At 39.0% G+C, this 14,251-nt stretch overlaps 1 protein-coding gene across 11 annotated transcripts in view; it reads left to right on the plus strand.

Moving 5' to 3' along the window:
- Positions 1 to 14,251, plus strand: part of foxp1b (forkhead box P1b) — a 251,941-nt gene that overhangs the window by 66,504 nt on the left and 171,186 nt on the right. For all 11 annotated transcript variants that reach the window (XR_009064346.1, XM_057845264.1, XM_057845258.1 and 8 more), the window contains exon 3: positions 8,795 to 8,860. The gene's annotated coding sequence lies outside the window, so the exon portion shown is untranslated. The remainder of the gene's footprint in view (positions 1 to 8,794; positions 8,861 to 14,251) is intronic.

A 14,251-nucleotide genomic window follows, 5' to 3' on the forward strand; every position in this document is an offset into this window, starting at 1 on the left:
AATCCAAGGCTGAAGGTAGTGTTTAGCAATTAAAGCTGCATCGGAGGCAGTCGAAAGAGGCAGCGCTGGCTGTTCATTAGGAGCAAAGCACCCTGCTGTGACCCCAAGTAGCAAGCCTGGAGGTATGCAGTCAACTTAGGCCTGACTCAGGGTAAAATGATGCCCCTAATATTCATAGTCCCATGAGAAGTCTGCTGTTTGACTATTTGGCAATTGACAGAAGCCTGAGACCGATCACCCTGTGGCTGGCCACCCCTGGAAAGGGGGTCTAGTGTTATGGCCGAAACGCACAGTGACCAACTGCCACACTATTGATGATGCGTCCAAATTGCAACATATCCATCCATTATTGCACCAGCCACCACTAAAATCAACATACTCTCAAGTCTGTGCCAGCACAAAGAAATCTATACCTTAGCATGTGTTTTGTAAAGATCTGTATGCTACAGTATATGCCACTACAAAAGAAAGATTTTAAAAGAATGGCTATCCACTGTTTGTTATTCTAGTGCCGATTAGACATTTTCAACCAGCACTTTTCTTATTATTATTTTATTACTGGCTAGGAAGGTTCTGTCCGATGCTTGATCCCATTACAGAAGAACAGTTTGAGGCTAGCCCTGGATGTTTTGAATGAAAGAGGACAGATTGCCACAGTGGCATTGCTAACGCGAACAGCCATTGGCCCTGAGTATATTGGATGCTGTGGCAGGGAATTTTAGGAGGACTTAGTCTGGCTTCAAGCTTATAAATTGCATATGAGAACACGAGTGATATTTGTTGTGTCTCGCTTGCCTGAATGACAGGCTGCTGCAGATGAATGAAGAGGACATAACCCAGCCTCATAGTTGACTGTTAATTTGGTTAATAAAGATAATTGTGAACATTAACAATCAAACATTGAACTGTAAACTGTGAGTATGAAAATTCACTTCTTGTGTTTGTATGTGGGGCTTTGTGCACTTGTATTTGTGGTGTGTGTGAGTCTCGTATGTTTGCACATCCACGTACACTTGTTCCCTGTCTTCCCATCAACCCCAACAGTACTCTCGCGTTTCATCTGCTCACTAGTGCAGTGGTGCTCCTGCATAAGTTGGCTGCTCTGGATCCATCTGTTGTTATTATTTTCCATTGATAATTGGCTTCAACAATGGAATGCATGTTCCCCCCTTGTCTTTGAAACCAGATACTCTGTTTGCTTTCTAGAGGTCTCACTCGTACTCTCTGTTGTCTCGTACTCCCTTTGACCCCATAATTTGTCCCTTACTGGCTACGTTTATGTTTACATGCCTGTCAGTAACCCTTTCGTAGACTGAAACTGAATATTGCTAATCTAGTTTTTTTTTTTTCTAGTACTTGACATCGTAGCTGTAATAAATATGCTTAAATGCAATTCTGAACACGTTTGGATTGAGACTTGAATGTTACAGGCCATGCTTATGTTCGCCATATAAATGAAGACCAGCATTAGTCTGCGCCAGGCGAAGGGGCGTTTTAGGTCAGGTTTCGCTAATTTTGTGGACAGGCCGGTGCTTTGGAATGAGTGCCAGATGACTGCGTGCAATTAGTCACAATCAAGTAGGGAAACTATTGGTGCCAAGATTAGCAATCAGGCAGCATAGAATAGGATGTCAACATATTCACACTTACAAGTGATTCACATAGCACTGGGTTCTTTACCTCACATTACAGATTTGTGTACGATCCACCAAACCTAACCACTTCTCTTTCTGACTCTCTCCCCCTCTCTTTTCTCCTCAGTCATCAGCCACATCAGCCACCCCCCCCCCCCCCCCCCCATGGTTAAAAAAAGGAAAAAAAAAATGAGGAAGAGGGCCAGATGCATTGCTATAGTAGTGAACACTGCTGAGTTCTTCCGGTTGAATTAGCAGGCTTCCTCACGTGCAATTTGAGAGCTGACGTAACACCAGCAAGATTGTCTGCGCTTCTTGTTCTCTGCCTGATGGTAGGATAAACTGAAATATCAAGGTTAAAACAGAATGTGATGACGTAAGACTAAACACAACTCTCCTCTTTCCTTTTTTCTTAACCTTAAACCTAAACGGTCTCACTTTTGTTGCTATGAAAGCAATATTGTTTTTTTCTGTAACTGTGTACGATTATGTGTGTAAATGTAAGTGGGTGTAAATATATAGCTACAGTCATTCATCTTCTTTGTCGCTCATCGTCACAAGGGTTTCGGGTGCTGGAGCCTATCCCAGCTAACCATGGGCAGCAGGTGTGGTACACCCTGAATTGGTTGCCAGCCAATTGCTAGGCATGTACAGTGTATCTACGTATATCATTTATTCATCTTTCTCAAATATCAGTTCAAGACTTCGATACAATGACAGTTACTTACATTACAATATCAGTGGTTATATTGTATTTTATATATGGACATCCATACAATTCTAGTTCTGACACCCATGCAGTATACACAAAGGATGCAACAATACTCTGTTATGTATTGAACCGTTCGATACGCCCTCTTCAATTCAATACGCAAAAACATTCGATCCAAATGAAAAGCTCCCAAAATGTATTTTCCGAACTTCTTTTTGCTCCCGCTACAATGTCCAGCGCGCAGGCCAGGCTGTCCACTTTGCCTTGAAAAAAGAAAGAAAAAGCTCCTCCCCGCTAGCAGTCCCCTCCCCTCATCCCCCAAACTGTGCGGGAGCTGCTTTTGTTTATGGCAGGGGTCCCCAACCTCTTTTGCACCACGGACCGGTGTGATTTGGGTCTTTTTTTCACGGACCGGTGTTTTGACAAATTTTGCAAGCCATCAAAAACTGCAACTATGCGGTTCTGCGCATGCGAGTAACATTAAAAATGGCCGCGAATGCAGCGATTCCAAAGTAAACACTACAAACTTTCTTTAAAGAAAGGAATATTAACTTACATTTGATCGTGGATGGACAAAAGTTCTCCTCAGACCCATCCTACCATGTTAGCTGCACACCGTTAGCTCACCGTTAACGCCTTCGCCGTGTCGTTTAGCATTAATTAAGAAGCCCGCTTCACAAAGATGCGATTTTGGAAATTGTAGCAAGGTTTTCAGTGTTGTAGTAGCGCTGTCAGGATATTCCGGAATGACTTTAATTGTCTCAAATGCACGTTTAAGGTCGCCGTCATTTGCGATCTCTACAAGCTGATCCTCCTGTGTTACGGTCCGCGAACGCGGAAAACAAGATTGGACCAAAGAGCAGACAAGAGACAGAGGGAATAGTAAAAGGGTTTTTAATACAACTAAAAAACACGCGATCGCGGAAAAAGGGAGAATAACAAAAGGAGTCCGTGACAAGAGGTCGACGGGGATCAAATAACACTAAACTAAGCGGTGGGCAGCGAGCCAACAAGATAACAAAAATAATCACACTCAATACCTGCACAAGGTAGAGGAATCACCAAACGAAAAAACAGCTGACGCATAAACTAGCAAATCCAACGAGCCTCGAAAGTACTGGTGTCAAATGGCGAACAGCAAGCAAATATCTCGGCAACGTTGGCTTGGGTCGCCGGCGTTATATACAACTGTTGAGTTGCTGGAATTAGCCGCAGGTGCGATGATGGGAACGCCCACACCGCCGGCTCTGTAATGGAAAACAAAATCTAACCAGCAACAGAATGTGACATCCTGTTGCACAGACATGCTCGAATCACTCTGATTATTCACAAACGGGTCACGAATCAACTCCTTCGCAGTTCGTAGGTCTTCGAGGTTATAGGCTCATCTTCTGGCTCGTCAGGTGCCCTTTTTCGCCTTAAAAAAATCTCTCCAAAGACGTCTGTTTTCCAGTCATTTTTGCTAGTGTGGGGGAACAAATGTGCTGCGCCCGGGGATTAGTAATTCGTTATTATGAAGGACAAGCGCACATAGATATATTATATATACAAATCAAGATGTACTGCTTGCAGTCCAATCAATGGATTTCTATGACGACGTTCTAATCTATACTGTAGTATAAGGGTGTCAACAATAATCGATGCGGCGATGCATCCCGATGCGGGGCAGGGACGATTCGATTCGATGCGGGCAACACGCTGAATCGATTCAGCGCATTTTAAAATATATAAGTACGTTCAGAAATCTTCCCTGCGCAATTCCGGTGATGCAATGGATTTGGTTTCCCCATTTGTATTGTTATTCTCATGTTTACCTGTAGAGAGAGCTACTTTACATTCAAAGCAAGCCTGTAGCGTTCAGATCGGGCCTAAAAAATTCCAGCCCAACCCGACACGGCCCGCTGGTATTGAGGCCCGACCGGCCAGATCAATTAACTATAGATTTGCATGCCCGAGCCGAGTGATGCGGGACAAAAAATGCAGCAGCAGCAAATTATTTTCATTTCTTCAAGTTTTCTTACTGTTTAAATAGTCTACATATTTTTAAAAGAGTTATAAAAGCATTTACACAACGAAATAACGCTGGGAAAGTTTAAAAAAAAAAAAAAAAAAAAAACGGTTTTGCAGACACACAGAGGAGAAGATTCGAAAGGATCACATTTGCCTTTGTGTGCATAAATAAAAGTGTCTTTCCTAACAAATTCTCAGTTGGCAGAAAAAAAAACGCAAGTTTACTCAATATTTAAATAGTCTACATATTTTTAAGATATTTATAAAAACATTTACTCAACAAAATAACGCTGGGAAAGTTTAATATTTAAAAAAAAAACACGGTTTTACAGACACACAGAGGAGAAGATTCGAAAGGATCACATTTGCCTTTGTGTGCATAAATAAAAGTGTCTTTCGTAACGAATTCTCAGTTGGCAGGAAAAAAACGCAAGTTTACTCAACATTTAAATAGTCTACATATTTTTATGAGAATTATAAAAACATTCACACAACGAAATAACGCTGGGAAAGTTTAATGAAAAACAAAAAACACGGTTTTACAGACATACAGGGGAGAAGATTCAAAAGGATCACATTGCCTTTGTGTGCATAAATAAAAGTGTCTTTCGTAACGAATTCTCAGTTGGCAGGAAAAAAAACGCAAGTTTACTCAATATTTAAATAGTCTACATATTTTTATGAGAATTATAAAAGCGTTCACACAACGAAATAACGGGAGGAGAAGAAGAAAAAGAGGGCTGCGCCACAGACCTCTGCGCATTTAAAAAAAAAAAAAAAAAATTATTAGTCCGGCGCGGCGGCCCGACCCGACCCACCAAAACGTGAATGCTTAACATTTCGGGTCGGGTCGGGTTCGGGCACAAGATCTAACCTCTATGCAAGGGGGACGAGGAACCCAAATCGCTTCCTCACCGGAGTAACGTCACAGACAAGCGCAGTTGTAATCGAGAGTGCAGAGAGATAGGACATAACATAACAATGGCTGAAACGGAGAAAGAGGGAGCGAGAAATATTATAGATATAAGATAGGCTAGGCCTACATTTTACTTTTGTTCTACATTGCAATTTAGTTGATGTTTTGTATGCAACTGAACTGATCCCTGGATTGATATTGCGATAAAGATGCTGCTGCACTACAATATTTTCTTTGTCGTTTTCTTTAATATTTACTTGAATATTTTTATTGATGGGTCGTTGTGACTAAAATACAGTGACTGTTATTACTGATTTTGCACAGGAGTTCAGATGTTGCACTGTGTGAAAGGCTGCTACTGTGTGTAAAAAAAAAAAAAGAGAAAGCCCTGGTCTCATTCAAAGCAATTAAATGCTGTGATCTGATTTTTTTTTTTTAAATATATATGAAAGTATACCATTTTCATTTGACTTCAACCAGGAGTGACACAAGAGCCAATAAAAAGTTGTTTAATGTCTGTCCGCTTGTGTTGGCTCACGATTCACGAAAAATATGCTTTGCTTTAGAATTTTAATGCATCCCAGGCTTTAATGCATTGCAATGCATTGCCGAATCGAACCGAATCGAATCGTGACCCTCTGAATCGAATCGAATCGAATCGAATCGAATCGTGGCCCTCCGAATCGTAATCGAATCGTGAGGGCAGTGTCGATGCACACCTCTACTGTAGTATTATATCTAGAGTGGACAGGGATATTAATTTGTTAAGCAGGGGCGCAGACCAAAGTTAATTCGGCCAGAATAGGGTCGTTAATAAAATATTATTTCTGTGCGGCCCGGTAGCAAATGCACCGGTCCGCGGCCCGGCGGATGGGGACCCCCTGGTTTATGGCACACGAGGATCATCTCTAGCGAAGAAGAGGCTTCAACGTCGTATAGATCCGCTGTACAATGAGTGGCAAATTAAGAGCGCTGTACTTCAAACTCGTCCTGTTTATGAAAGTCGATTGTCATATGCTGGTGTTGTGCAGTAATGAGCAGACGGCGTTTGTTAACTTTTTTAGTGCTCCGACAACACCCGCACACAGCCTAGATATTATCAAATAGCAACCTAAAATGTGCTACGTTAGATCCCATACCATTGGCTGTGTGAGCCCAGAGTGATCATGGAACACGTAGTCCATACACTATATTGATTAATTAAAAACCGCCATGAATGAATGGAAGTTAAGCAGGCCAAATCAATCCATACCAGTGACTATAGATAATGCGGCAAATAATGTTAATTCAGTGCGTGACACAGATGGACTCGGACCACAAATAGGATATTTTGCTCATGTGGTAAACCAGCTGAGAAAAGAGCTGTAGCAATCAACAGTGTGCTCCGCCTCACTTTACAAACAGTAAAGATTGTTCTCAGCACTTTTACACAAAATTTCTTCAGATCAGTAAGAAGTAAGCACATAAATATTATGCACTAAAATTTTATTGATAAAAAAACATTAAAAAAAATAATATTACTTGTATTTTTTGTTTCAGAGCATTAAATGTATTGAATCGAATCGAAAATAGTGTCCCTTGTATCGAAAATCGTACTAAACCGTGACTTAACCTAATCCCTATACACAGACCTTTACATTGTCAACATATTGTTGCCCATTGGTGTTTCCATCTTCTCTCCAGTTATTTATATTCAGATGGCTTCTCTGCCATTTGCTCATACAGAATGGTGAGGTGTAACATGTAACATGGGCGGCCTACTCCTGGAGTGAAATGGCTGTAAAAGGGGCTATTGATTTTAGCATGAATTAATATGATGGTGATGTGTGAAGTTCATTAACGAGCCACCACAGACAGTATAAAGAGTGCTTAGAGAAATTAATGGAATATCTTGCTTAATGTAAATATTCATGAGCTCTCATCTTTTTATCTGCACAGTGTGAAACGTGATGAGAGCATGTCCATTAGAGGACCTTGAGCCCATTGTTGGGATTGGGTGCATTTCTATGGAGGGGTATCAATACATATGAGCACATAACCATCCAATAAAGCTAATCCCATTGATTACGAATATGGGATGAGAGAGCATATTGTGAAGCTGTTGCCCACTCCTAGAGAGGTAAGTCCTCTTCATAGGTTTGTGGGCATAATGAGTATGTGTGCACTTAACATATTTTTTAAACTGTTGTCCATTAACTTTGTTAACCCATCTGTAATATTTATCCTGTTTCTCTTAATAAAACAAAACACAACACTAAATTATAATGATTCACCTCTATTTTATGAGTATCCTGAAGAATAAGGAATTCTGATTAATATTTGAAATGTATTTGTCTAACCGAGCATTCTGTTTATCCACCAAGTATGATAATTATCTTGACACTAATTTGTTCCATTCCTAAAATTCCTATCAGGATGTTTTATGTTCTTCTCCTCAGCCACATCTACTTGTTCATATTCATTCTTAGTTACCTTCTCCCCTGCCGATCTACATAGTAGCATTATAACATTTTTACTGTTGGTATCAAGACAATTACAGTATTTTGGTATCTTTCAATATCATGCAGTTTTATTTACTGTACAAAGAGAAGACGCATACTACCATTGTTGCATTTTTGAAACAACTACCAATTTGCTTTCACTAAAATGAGGGACAATCTTTCAGAATTTACATTATGCATTATGTAAATGCTTTGAGCTCACAGAGCTCTCAAAGGTGATGGGAATTAATGGTGTTTAGTAGTTTGAAGCTGGAAATGAATTTCTTTCATTTGTCACCACATGCCATTGATTTACGGTTCAACTGATGATGGGTTAATTGAAGTATAATTCATCACAATAATAGGATATTTGAGCTTGAATGGTCTACTTTTTGTTATTTAATGTCTGTTGTAGTCCTTTCAGCTTGCTTTAAACATGCTGTAATAAATGTGTTTTTGTGTGTTAAAAGAAAAAACAATTGATCACAGTATTGATTGGCAAATGTATTACAAAACACATGTGGTTTGTCAGTGAAGGGATAGGAGTTTGGTTGGTTGATGTTTTTTTTTTTTTTTTTTTTTTTTTTTTTTTTTTTTTTTTTTTTTTTTAACCCTCCATATTTGGATACGGTTAAATGCTTTTATTCAAATGCACCCAATATTTTACCCCGTGGTGACTTAAGCTCTCCATAAAAATACAGTTTTGCTTCTTTCATTTTTCCCCACTCCTCTTGGGTTGAGTGGTCTCTTGTGAAAGTCTAGGACAAACGCGTCAGAACTTTCAAATGCAGCACACATCTGCACAAAGCATTAATCACCAAAGGGTTTGTTAGTTATATCGGGGATATCATGTATTTTTATTTATTTATTTAAAAAAAAAAAAAAAAAGTTTTTTTTTTTGGGGGGGGGGGGGTTAAATTATCCAGACAATATTTAATTTGTTGGCATCAATGTGTGGAGTTGAGGTTTGGTTGAAATACAATTGATTTAGTGGTTGTGTTGACAATCAAGACTTATTGTTCATTTTTTCTGTGTGTATAAGGTACATTCAGTGTTTTACCAACGCTGGAAGAGAGGATTGCTTTGAAGAGGCAAGTCCTTCAATAAGGTAAGCAACTTACAGAATTATTGATGAAGTTTGGTTATAATGTGTACAGTTTGTGTATCTTGCTGAGTTGAATAACACACTGTGACTTTTCACAAACTCTAACTTCTACTGTGATCCCTTGTTAATCGCGGTTAATCCGCTAAATAGAGGCAGAGCTTATTTACATAAAGAATATAAAACACATACGACATGTCCCCCCCCCCCCCCCCAAGTATAATAAAACAAAACCCTTATATGTATATTTTAATAAATGGTTTTTATGCACTGCAAATGTAATAGTTATATATAAAAGAAAACAATTATTTTGACATGTATACATGCGTTTTAAAATAAAATATTGTATGTATTTATTTTTTTATTGAAATATTCCGCAATGGACTGAGTAGAGGTGTGCATCGGCACTGCCCTCACGATTCAATTCGATTACGATTCGGAGGGCCACGATTCGATTCGATTTGATTCAGAGGGTCACGATTCGATTCGGTTTGATTCGGCAATGCATCGCGATGCATTAAAGCCTGGGATGCATTAAAATTCTAAAGCAAAGCCTATTTTTTGTGTTTCATGAGGCAACACAAGCGGTCAGACATTAAACAACTTTATTGGCTTTTGTGTCACTCCTGGTTGAAGTCAAATGAAAATACTTGCATATATATATATATATATAATATATATATATATAAAACAGATCACAGCATTTAATTAGTGCTTTGAATGAGACCAGGGCTTTCTCTTTTTTTTTAATACACAGTAGCAGCCTTTCACACAGTACAACATCTGAACACCTGTGCGAAATCAGTAATAACAGTCACTGTATTTTAGTCACAACGACCCATCAATAAAAATATTCAAGTAAATATTAAAGAAAACGGCAACGGAAATATTGTAGTGCATCAGCGTCTTTATTGCAATATCAATCCAGGGATCAGTTCAGTTGCATACAAAACATCAACTAAATTGCAATGTAGAACAAAAGTAAAATGTAGGCCTAGCCTATCTTATATCTATAATATTTCTCGCTCCCTCTTTCTCCGTTTCAGCCATTGTTATGTTATGTCCTATCTCTCTGCACTCTCGATTACAACTGCGCTTGTCTGTGACGTTACTCCGGTGAGGAAGCGATTTGGGTTCAACATCAACTAAATTGCAATGTAGAACAAAAGTAAAATGTAAGCCTAGCCCACTATATATGTGCAATAGAGGTTAGATCGGGCCAAAAAAATCCAGCCCGACCCGACACGGCCTGCTGGTATTGAAGCCCGACCCGAGCCCGATCAATTAACTAGATTTGCAGGCCAAGCCCAAAAAACCTGATTTTTTTTTTCTTCTTTTGTTGGAGTGACACGAAAAAAAAAAAATGCAGCAGCAGCAGCAATTTATTTTCATTTCTTCGAGTTGGCAGAAAAAAATGCAAGTTTTCTTAATGTTTAAATAGTCTACATATTTTTATGATCATTATAAAAGCATTTACACAACGAAATAACGCTGGGAAAGTTTAATATTAAAAAAAAAAAAAAACATGCAGGCCACGGCGTTCATGTGCGTGCACAAACAAATGCAAATGCGGCGGCCCGACCCGACCCGACCGTGAATGCTTAACATTTTGGGCCCAACCCGACCCGCCCAAAATGTTAATCGGGTTCGGGCACAAGATCTAACCTAAGAGATAGGACATAACATAACAATGGCTGAAGCGGAGAAAGGGAGGGAGAAAGGTTATTGATGCACCTAAGACATTGAAAGCAGACATCTGGAGACATTTTGGCTTCTACGAGGTTGGTGGGAAACTTGACCAGAGTTATGCGGTGTGTAAAAAATGAAACATAAGAAAAATAATACAAATGGGGAAACCAAATCCGTTGCATCACCGGAATTGCGCAGGGAAGCTTTTTGAACGTACTTATATATTTTAAAATGCGCTGAAACGATTTGGCTTGTTGCCAGCGTCGAATCGAATCGTCCATGCCCCACATGGGATGCATCGCTGCATCGATTATTGTTACTAGGACTGAGGGCACAAAGTAGCGATGGATTACTGTAATGCTCAAGGTAAAACAAAAAAAAAATGATTAAGAAGATTTAGTCACTCTTTTAAAGAAGACAGTAGTTGCTGATGGTCTGAATCAGCAGCTGGTTTGCAATTTGGATTGTGCTGCAAATGCATTGCGGTGTACTGAACTGGTGTCCACATATTTTTATAATGATAAATCATTATTTTACGGATGAAAAATACAATATTTATTTTTCCTGCAGTATGTCTTGAGTTTCTGTGACAGACTCGTTGGTTGTCCAGCCTGACTATTATGCCGGTAGCCAAGGAAATGTGAATGTTTATTATAAAAATATAAGCGCCATTTTCCCCAAGTCCGCTTTCTCCTAATTTGGAAAATCTAAGACTCATCTATTGGCTAACTTCAAGTTGCAGTATCTTGGAGATGAAACATTGTTGCAAATGGTTCATATGTCATTGTTAACATAAGGTTTTACCGTATTGGCCCGAATATAAGCCGAATTTGCATTGAAATAAGACTGAAAAAGTGGGAGTCGTCTAGACATTATACCCATTCACAACGCTAGATGGTGCCAGATATCATTGAAGCGAATGCTGAACTTGAGGAGTAATGTTCTGTTGTGATAGATCTCCGCTACTCTCAAGTTGAGCCAGTTTGCATTATTTTATTGCAATGTTTTTCCTTATTTCCTGACTTGATTTGTTTCAAGACTACAGTTACAGTTAGACCTCACTTTGATGGTTAATGCAGTTATTGCAATGTTGTTGTTTTATCACAATAGATTGGTTTATTTTCATTTAAAAAAACAGAAGCCATTCATTTACGAATGTGATTGCTCTTTAGTTTACATATTTAAAAGTTCAGATATTAAGATTTGAATGAGGCAAAATAACATGCTTTTCCTCTCAAATATATTGTTATAATCATTTTTTTCAAACTTGAGTCTTGAAAAAGAGGGGGTCGTCTTATAATCAGGGCCGTCTTATATTCGGGCCAATACGGTACTTTTGTGGTTACACCAAAACCTCAGTTGTTAAAAAAAAAAAGTTCAGTGTGACTCATTTGCTATGCCATGCCACAAATGTGTGGAAAGACCACCTCTCGCAATCAGAAAAATACCCACACGAGTAGAATATACCCATTACCAGCTGAGGCGTACCTGTTTATGACGCTTAATGTTGTGTGAGTACAGAATGTGCACATTAAGTGGCAGAACGTGCGCCCCTCCCACCCTCTTGCCTGATGCCCTCCTCTCGTATGTGCTCCAACGCCGACACTGTCTATTTAACAAGAAAGTGTGTTCGATCATCATAGATCTTGTAGAAACGTGGACGGTGTCGCATTTTTTAAAAAGTGTGAGCAGAGCCGGCTTTTCAGGTATTGCCATGAATGCCCAGTGATTGCTGCCATTTGAATAGACCTACCCTACACTGTACTCTGAATAACATTTACTTTCCATGTTTTCTGTAATACAGGTATCCATATATATATTGATTGTTTTCTGATATACAAATTCGTACTTAGTACATCCTGTATCTGTAGGCCGTTGACCTTCAATGACAAAAACAAGAAATTAGTAAACTAATATTACTGCATTAATTACACAGTCAAATTCCAAGCATTGCAGATGATATTCAAAAGTGGTTAGCAGATTTACATTGTTTTGACGAGACGGCTTAAAAATAAAGGAAGTCCCCCTCCCCACCCCCCATGTAGTTAAATAAAAACATGAGTTAACCTTTACAAAGATTGTGGGAAAATTTGGACCTCGGTTAAATTTACTTTGTTGCATTTACTGCTTGCTTTGAATGTAATTTCTTTATATCAGCATCAAACTGAAATTGCTATGTATTGGTCTTTGGCTTGGTAAGCTTCTAATTCAATGGCATTTACAGCCGTCTGTTTTTCAATGCATTTATAACACTTACATTCGACAGAGCTCTTTAATCGCTTATGCTTAGGTTGGAACATAATAAACAACTGTAGCAAAAGTGCCTCGTGGGGGTGATTCTGGCAAGAAAGTGAAACGCTTCTGTCACTTGCAGTGTTGTTGCTGCACTTTAAGTACCTTAATCTATTCTCTCAGCATGGCTGCCTTTGTATAAAACCCTGACAGGCATAGCAAATGCATGCCACTTTGGAATCTGGAATGATCGTCTTACAAATATTTAATGTAGTGAAGACTAATGTAAAAATGCAAAGAAACACCTTGCTTTGGATCTTAACTGAGATCTCTTTCTGTACTAAAGCTTTCCAAACCTCTCATAGCTGCTGGCTGTATCTGCTGTTTTACCCCCAATAATATGTCACCTTTCTTCAACACAATTGTTAGAGAGAGTTGTCCGGTGACAACAAAAGGATTGGCACTTTGAACACCATTTCTGGCTGTCTCTTGTCAAAGTATGGCAAGACTTGGAAAGATAATTTGCTTACTGGCATGAAGAGTTGCTTATTGTTGTATGAATCTGGGCTTAAATAGGTGACTGTAAGCTTCTGTAAAATGATTTGAGCATCATGATGGTGATGATAAAGCACTCCATAAGTTGACTCATTTAACATTCTATTCTAGAAAACCACATTTGCATGCAACCCCTAGCAAAAAGTATGGAATCCCCATTTTCGGACGAGCCCTCACTCAGACATTTTATCATGTAGAACTAACTCAGATAAAAAGCTTGGCAAAATAATGAATTAGTTCAAAAGTACAACTCTTTAGCATTCAGAAACACTAAAAGAAATGAATAAAAAACATCGTGACGGTCAGTAAATGTTACTTTTATAGAGCAAGTGCAGGGAAATATATTTGGAGTCACTCTGAGCAAAAAAATACAGAATCATAAGAAACAAACAAAGAAATAACGATCAAAACACATCTCTAGTACTAGTATTTAGTAGCACCACCTCTGGCTTTTATGACAGCTTGCAGTCTCTGAGGCATGGACTTGATGAGTATTCTACATCAATTTGGTGCCAACTCTCTTTGATTGCAGTTGCCAGATCATCCTTGCAGGTGGGAGCCTTGCTGTGGACCATTTTTTTTCAATTTACATCACAGGTTTTCAATAGGGTTGAGATCTAGGCTATTTGCAGGCCATGACATTGACTGGATGAGTGAAAGCTTTAACAGTTTTAGCTCTGTGGGATGATGCGTTGTCATCTTGGAAAATGACAAACATATTTGCAATTGAAGGGATAAGAAAGCTGTCTAAAATTTTAATGTAAACTTGTGCATTTATTGAAGATTTAACCACAGCCATCCCCCCAGTGCCTTTGCCTGACATGCAGCCCCATATCATCAAGGACTGAGGGAATTTTGATGTTTTCTTCAGGCAGTCATATTTGTAAATCTCACTGGAACAGCACCAAAAAAAAAGCATCA

This window comes from Corythoichthys intestinalis, chromosome 9, assembly GCF_030265065.1.
Source record: "Corythoichthys intestinalis isolate RoL2023-P3 chromosome 9, ASM3026506v1, whole genome shotgun sequence".
In the NCBI taxonomy this organism is placed as follows: domain Eukaryota; kingdom Metazoa; phylum Chordata; class Actinopteri; order Syngnathiformes; family Syngnathidae; genus Corythoichthys; species Corythoichthys intestinalis.